This window comes from Macrobrachium nipponense, chromosome 29, assembly GCF_015104395.2.
Source record: "Macrobrachium nipponense isolate FS-2020 chromosome 29, ASM1510439v2, whole genome shotgun sequence".
NCBI classification, from domain to species: Eukaryota; Metazoa; Arthropoda; class Malacostraca; order Decapoda; family Palaemonidae; genus Macrobrachium; species Macrobrachium nipponense.
The window spans coordinates 25057622-25065121 of NC_061092.1; the positions used below are offsets into that span (position 1 = coordinate 25057622).

A 7500-nucleotide genomic window follows, 5' to 3' on the forward strand; every position below is an offset into this window, starting at 1 on the left:
GTTAATCCCAAAAAGGGTATATTTGTGGCTTAATAGTGATGACTATATTAAGGGGAAGTAAATGCTAAGTATAGGAATGATTAAAAACCGGTTCAACCTCGAGTTCACAATTCCTTTCTCTGTTTCAGAGTTGGTGTCTGTACATCAAGATGTTGTTGGTCTGTCTGTGAAGGTAAGTTGCTTTTGAGCGAGAGAATTGTGATTTCTATATTCTTATAACTGTATTGATTTGAAATTATTATTATTATTTTTTTTTTTTGCTCTATCACAGTCCTCCAATTCGACTGGGTGGTAGTGTGGGGTTCCGGGTTGCACCCTGCCTCCTTAGGAGTCCATCACTTTTCTTACTATGTGTGCCGTTTCTAGGATCACACTCTTCTGCATGAGGCCCGGAGCTACTTCAGCCTCTAGTTTTTCTAGATTCCTTTTCAGGGATCTTGGGATCGTGCCTGGTGCTCCTATGATTATGGGTACGATTTCCACTGGCATATCCCATATCCTTCTTATTTCTATTTTCAGATCTTGATACTTATCCATTTTTTTCCCTCTCTTTCTCTTCAACTCTGGTGTCCCATGGTATTGCGACATCAATGAGTGATACTTTCTTCTTGACTTTGTCAATCAACGTCACGTCTGGTCTGTTTGCACGTATCACCCTATCCGTCCTGATACCATAGTCCCAGAGGATCTTTGCCTGATCGTTTTCTATCACTCCCTCAGGTTGGTGCTCGTACCACTTATTACTGCAAGGTAGCTGATGTTTCTTGCACAGGCTCCAGTGGAGGGCTTTTGCCACTGAATCATGCCTCTTTTTGTACTGGTTCTGTGCGAGTGCCGGGCATTCGCTTGCTATGTGGTTTATGGTTTCATTTTTCGTATTGCACTTCCTACATATGGGAGAGATGTTTCCATCTATCGTTCTTTGAACATATCTGGTTCTTAGGGCCTGATCTTGTGCCGCTGTTATCATTCCTTCAGTTTCCTTCTTTAGCTCTCCCCTCTGTAGCCATTGCCATGTGTCATCGCTCGCTAGTTCTTTAGTCTGTCTCATGTATTGTCCGTGCATTGGTTTGTTGTGCCAGTCCTCTGTTCTGTCTGTCATTCTCCTGTCTCTGTATATTTCTGGGTCTTCGTCTACTTTTATTAGTCCTTCTTCCCATGCACTCTTTAGCCACTCGTCTTCACTGGTTTTCAGATATTGCCCCAGTGCTCTGTTCTCGGTGTTGACGCAGTCCTCTATACTTAGTAGTCCTCTCCCTCCTTCCTTTCGTGTTATGTATAGTCTGTCCGTATTTGCTCTTTGGTGTAGTGCTTTGTGTATTGTCATATGTTTCCTGGTTTTCTGATCTATGCTGCGGAGTTCTGCCTTCGTCCATTCCACTATTCCTGCGCTGTATCTGATTACTGGCACTGCCCATGTGTTTATGGCTTTTATCATATTTCCTCCATTGAGTTTTGACTTGAGTATTGCCTTGAGTCTCTGCATATATTCTTTCCTGATCGTGTCCTTCATCTCTTGGTGTTTTATATCCCCTCCTTCCATTATTCCCAGGTATTTGTATCCTGTCTCATCTATGTGTTTGATGTTGTTCCCATCTGGTAGCTTTATCCCTTCAGTTCCCGTTACTTTGCCTTTTTGTATGTTGACTAAGGCGCATTTTTCTATTCCAAACTCCATCCTGATGTCCCCAGATACAATCCTTACAGTCTGGATTAGGGTATCTATTTCCTTGATGCTCTTACCATACAGCTTGATGTCGTCCATGAACATCAGATGGTTGATTCTGTTGCCTCTTTTCTTGAGTTGGTACCCGGCATCCATCTTCTGTAGTACTTTTGTCATGGGAATCATGGCTACTACGAAGAGTAGTGGGGACAGTGAGTCGCCCTGGAAGATCCCTCTCCTGATATTAACCTCTGCTAGTCTTATTCCAGAGCTTGTAAGTATTGTATTCCAGTTGCGCATTGTATTTTTGAGGAAGCTGATGGTGTTATTATTATTATTATTATTATTATTATTATTATTATTATTATTATTATTATTATTATTATTATTATTTTTTTTTGGTCTATCACAGTCCTGCAATTCGACTGGGTGGTATTTATAGTGTGGGGTTCCGGGTTGCATCCTGCTTCCTTAGGAGTCCATCACTTTTCTTACTATGTCCGCCGTTTCTAGGATCACGCTCTTCTGCATGAGTCCGGAGCTACTTCAGCCTCTAGTTTTTCCAGATTCCTTTTCAGGGATCTTGGGATCGTGCCTAGTGTTCCTATGATTATGGGTACAATTTCCACTGGCATATCCCATATCCTTCTTATTTCTATTTTCAGGTCTTGATACTTATCCATTTTTTCCCTTTCTTTCTCTTCAACTCTGGTGTCCCATGGTATTGCGACAACAATGAGTGATACTTTCTTCTTGATTTTGTCAATCAACGTCACGTCTGGTCTATTTGCACGTATCATTATTATTATTATTTATGCAAGTAACTGTACAGTTTTCTTATAACTGTGTTGAGTGGAAGTTACTGATGATATTATTATTATTATTATCATCATCATCATCATCATCATCATCATCCCATCCAATATTCCTCCTCCTCCTTCTTCCTCGCCAATCCAACCTTCTTCCTCATCCTATTTCCCCGCAAATCCAACATGAGGAAATCCATATGTGACACAGGGCTCCTTTACCATCCTGATCCCCTACCTACCCGTCCCCACCAAAGGCGATCGTGAATATCAAGTATGTAGTGAAGTGTTGTTGCCTAACTGCCCGACATTTAAATCCAAACCTCATTTAAAACTTTATAACGAAATACGTCTTTATAACGAATTCAAAAGATAAAAACGAAGAAGGAACGAACGAATTAATGAAGAAAATCTCATTTGAACGAATGAAAAAAGGAAATACTACCATCCTCCTTGCACGTTGGGCTTAGTCGGTAGACACTATGCATGTGGGGGGGATGGGGAAGGCTTTTCTTTCGTCTTGGATTCGGTTACTACAGAAAACGGATCTATCGAAATTATCGAAAGCTTATCTCAACTTATAGAAATTACCGGTATAGGTTTTCAGTGTTGATTTTGTCAAGGTAATTAACAATTATAGTAATTATAAAAAATTATGATTAAAATTCACGTAAATTCTGATACAAAATTTATGTTACGGGATTTTTTTTTCAGGTTAATCGTAATATGTTTGACAGCGCTCAAAGGAAAACCTGGAGCGCTCAGGCAAAAAATGACCCTAAACCCTTATGGTACTCGAAGGAAAACCTGACGGAATTGGTGAAAACGAAAATTTCATTAAATCTTTCTGTCTTTGAGTCTGTCAAGGGAGTAGGGATTTGATTTTGAGGTATAAGCTTTCTGGGGTCACATAGGGGCTGCGTGCAAATTTTGTCGGGCTCTGGCAAGCGGTTCGGATTCCTATAGCGCAAAAAACATGCAAATATTCACTTATATATATATATATATATATATATATATATATATATATATATATATATATATATATATATATATATATATATATATATATATATATATATGTGTGTGTGTGTGTGTGTGTGTGTATTGCACACACATATATATATATATATATATATATATATATATATATATATATATATATATATATATATATATATATTATATATATATATGTAGTGGCCTGCCATGCTTAGGATGAACCATGGCCTAATGGAAAATAATTTTTTCCCAACATTTTAAAAATAACTTGCGTGAAAATATCCATCCTAGATCTTGAAACCCTGATGTGAAGTCAGAACGGGTCGTGATCTTTATTTTGCCTGAACGTGTTATTTATTCATGGTAAACACAGAATTTCCCCAGTTTTGTAACAATTTCTGGTTGAAATAAGTCGTGCGTTAACAGAATTTATTTTCATAGGACCACTCTAAAGTGCTTGAAAGAAGATAGCCCTTTAACCTGTTCGGGTTTTGTCATAGAATACGGCTGCTTCTGGTTGAGGCTTAAGATTTAGTCAGATCCTCGTTAAGACCAACCAAAAGGGAGAGAATATCAGTTCCGGGCTGCAAAAGCTCGATTTATTTATTATTATTTTTTTTTTTTTTTTGCAGCCTACAAAGAAATAACGATACCCACCAACACGGCCCGTTTGTCCGTGCCGATGAAAAATTTCGAAGTTGGCCATTTTTTTATAGACATTGCTAGGAAAACACACACACACACACACACACACACACACACACACACACACACACATACAGGAGAGGAGAGAGAGAGAGAGAGAGAGAAAGAGAGTGAGTGAGTTTGTAGGGACTGAAAATGTCTGACCTATTTTCCTTCCGAATTGACACGGAAAATGGTTATCCCCAGCAGACACCTTCATTTTATTGTTTCCTGATATCTTTTCGCGTCATTTAGAAATCTGAAACATTGTTCCATGCCTCCAGCCTCTCCGATTTATTGTTGCAAATTGTCCCTTATGTTTTCCCTGGTGGTGCGTGATGCCAAGCGCCAGTCGTTCGTTACCTCCGACCAATGATTTGTTTTTATCCAAGTTTGTCTGCGGTCATTGCGGTCGCCAGCAAACTTCCATTACTTACCGAATGCTGCTTTATCCAGTCGGTAAGACAACCTGCACTACTTTTGCTTTTTACAGTGAGTAAAAGAAAGGAAGATATACGTAGCCTAATATCCAAATAAATCACGCGATATATTTTATGTGAAAGTTTGCTTAAATAAAACAATAGTACAAACATTTATTTTTTTATTGTGTGTTTTTTAAATTTTTTGTTACATTTCCCAACTGCGTTGTTTCAGAGGATCTGCAAAATCATTTTTCATTAATAGATCTTGGCTAGGGACAAATGTTTTAAATCTTGCGTACCTTATTTAAAGTACTGAAATCGTTTATCTAAGAAACCAACAGTTATAACTCACTTTATTTTCCCTCAGATTGCGTGTAACACGATTGGGTTAAGGGTACCTTAGATATTTATAAGCAGCCAAAGTAACTTACTATTTGGTAACTAATAGTTATCAAGATTTGTACGAACCCACAATTGAAAGTGAATATAGAGAATCTTCTGAATTTCGTCATCCCTCTCGTGAGGACCCTAAGTCATGGCCCAACACGGGAAAGATAATAGTTGACAGTTTTTAGGTGATTAAGATTGAATGTTGCAGTATATCACTGTCCTAGAGGGAAGAATGTAGCCGCAATAGTAATATATATATATATATATATATAATATATATATATATATATATATATATATATATATTATATATATATATATATATATATATATAAACACAAACACACACACACACATATGTAGATATATATATATATATATATATATATATATATATATATAGATATATTCTTTTTTTCTTTTACCCCCAGTATCAGAGGGTTATGGAAATACTTGGTGCCACATGGCTCCACTTCAGAAGGATAATAGTTTGCTGTGTGCAGTAAAGTTTAGCATATTTTTAGTTTTCATTGTGTTCGAAGATGTCTTAATTAAATTCTCAAAATATAGACTTCTAGTGATTTCTGTAAATAAAGATTGTTTGTTAATTATATCAGAGTTGATTACGCATGAAGACACTAACTGTTTGTAACTCAAAAATCTTATGTTCTTTAAAAGTTTGTAATTTGTTAGTATATAAGGAGGAACCTCTAGCACTTATCAAAGTCATTATCATACAAAAAACATCATATAGAGCAGATTAGTTAGTGAACATGCTTTCTGTCTATCTTGCTAAATCTATGTAAATAATGCTAGAAGTAACCCATATGTACGGTCAGTATGGTACTTAGAAAATTAAAAGTAAATGAGTAATAACACCAACGGAAACTCCAGATGTCAAATACATCAATCAAAATCGTTACAAACTTCCCCGAGGGGGATAGTGCCGTCAGTGCACCTCATGCGGTGCAGTGTAGGCATTACCTGAGGTTCTTTGCAGCATCCCTTCGGCTCCTAACTGCAACCCCTTTTCATTCCTTTTACTGCACCTCCATTCATATTCCCTTTCTTCCATCTAACTGGCCACCCTTTCGTAACAATTGATTCACAGTGCAACTGCGAGGTTTCCCTCCCGTTACACTTTTCAGAACTTTTTACTGTCACTTTCAATTTCAGCGCTGAATGGCCGTAGTTGCCCCAGTGCCTGGCATGTATGCCAAAAGTCTGTAAATCAATCAGTCAATCGTTACAAGTTACAAACTTGATTTCACCGCCTCAGTGGCGTGGTCGGCATGGTGTTGGCGTGCTACCTCGGTGGCCGCGATTTCGATTCTTGGGTATTCCACTGAGGGGTTAGAGATATGTATTTCTGGTGATAGAAGTTCACTCTCGACGTGGTTCGGAAGTCACGTAAAGCCGTTGGTCCTGTTGCTGAATAACCACTGGTTCCATGCAACGTTAAAACACCATACAAACAAACAAACAAACAGAAGTCTGTCAATCAATCAGCCAATCGTTACAAGTTACAAACTTGATTTCAGGAGTGGGAGCAGAGCCCCGCAACTCTCCCATAATGAAAACAATCTATATTGCAGTGATATAACTCGAGTACATTTTCCTTTCTCGCGCATTGTTGGAGAGGGCGAGAAGTCTTAGTTTTCCTTCCTCCCCTCTTGCTCTGGCCTTTATTGGGTTATTTTTGCGTGGCAATAACATTGGATTGAAAGTGCAGGAGGGACACTTGTCCCATCATATGCCAACCAAGTTATTGGTTTCTTTATTTTTGTGCGTTTGCGTGTGTCCATATTTACAAACACGTATTTCTTTACTTAGCCGTAGTCTTCACCATTGCAGGTCCACATCCTTTACGTAGACTGTTCCCTTCAGATCTGTATCCTAAAAAAAGGAAACTCGGTCGTTCTAGGCACTAAGGCCATTTCGTTATAAAATTTCGTTATAAAATTCCGCCAGTGTGGATTCATATATTAAAATTCTATATTTAAGTCTACGTAGTCTTATTTGTAAAACTACTATCTATCGTATCCCTTCCAAAAATTATTCTGTAATACGCTGTATATATGAAATACTCACATCACGCTTTTGTCCCCCTAAATAACAATTTATGGGCCAATTAATGACAACGTTCAACATCCCATCTTGTGATCCATCCACTAAGCCTTTTTATTCCCTCTTTCGTATCTGCAACTCATATTCAATGCCTGTTTTTGGAACTGTAACTTTCGCAAATATTGTAGTATTCCCATTTTACCTAGTGCTTCTTCTCTGAGACATCCTTGTTTCCTATGAAAAAACCAAACTTTCTTTAAAAACTACCTATGCTTCATACATCTTCGATACTCCAAGGTTTATGTGAATGGCCTGTATTGCAAGCCTTCTTGGCGTTTTGTTATACCACTTGCTTCCCATACACTTGTTCCACCATAAATACTTGACCCAAGTTTCCTCTTTCAGACTAAACCCTCGCAAGTTTTCTTCTTTGAAAGGTAAGTCAATTCGGCTTAATTTCTCA

General features: G+C 38.0%; 1 long non-coding RNA gene across 1 annotated transcript in view; it reads left to right on the forward strand.

Moving 5' to 3' along the window:
• The window catches only part of LOC135205946 (uncharacterized), a 128538-nt gene that overhangs the window by 89892 nt on the left and 31146 nt on the right, over window positions 1-7500 (forward strand). The window contains exon 3 of the long non-coding RNA XR_010312639.1: window positions 129-172. This is a non-coding gene — a long non-coding RNA (uncharacterized LOC135205946). The remainder of the gene's footprint in view (window positions 1-128; window positions 173-7500) is intronic.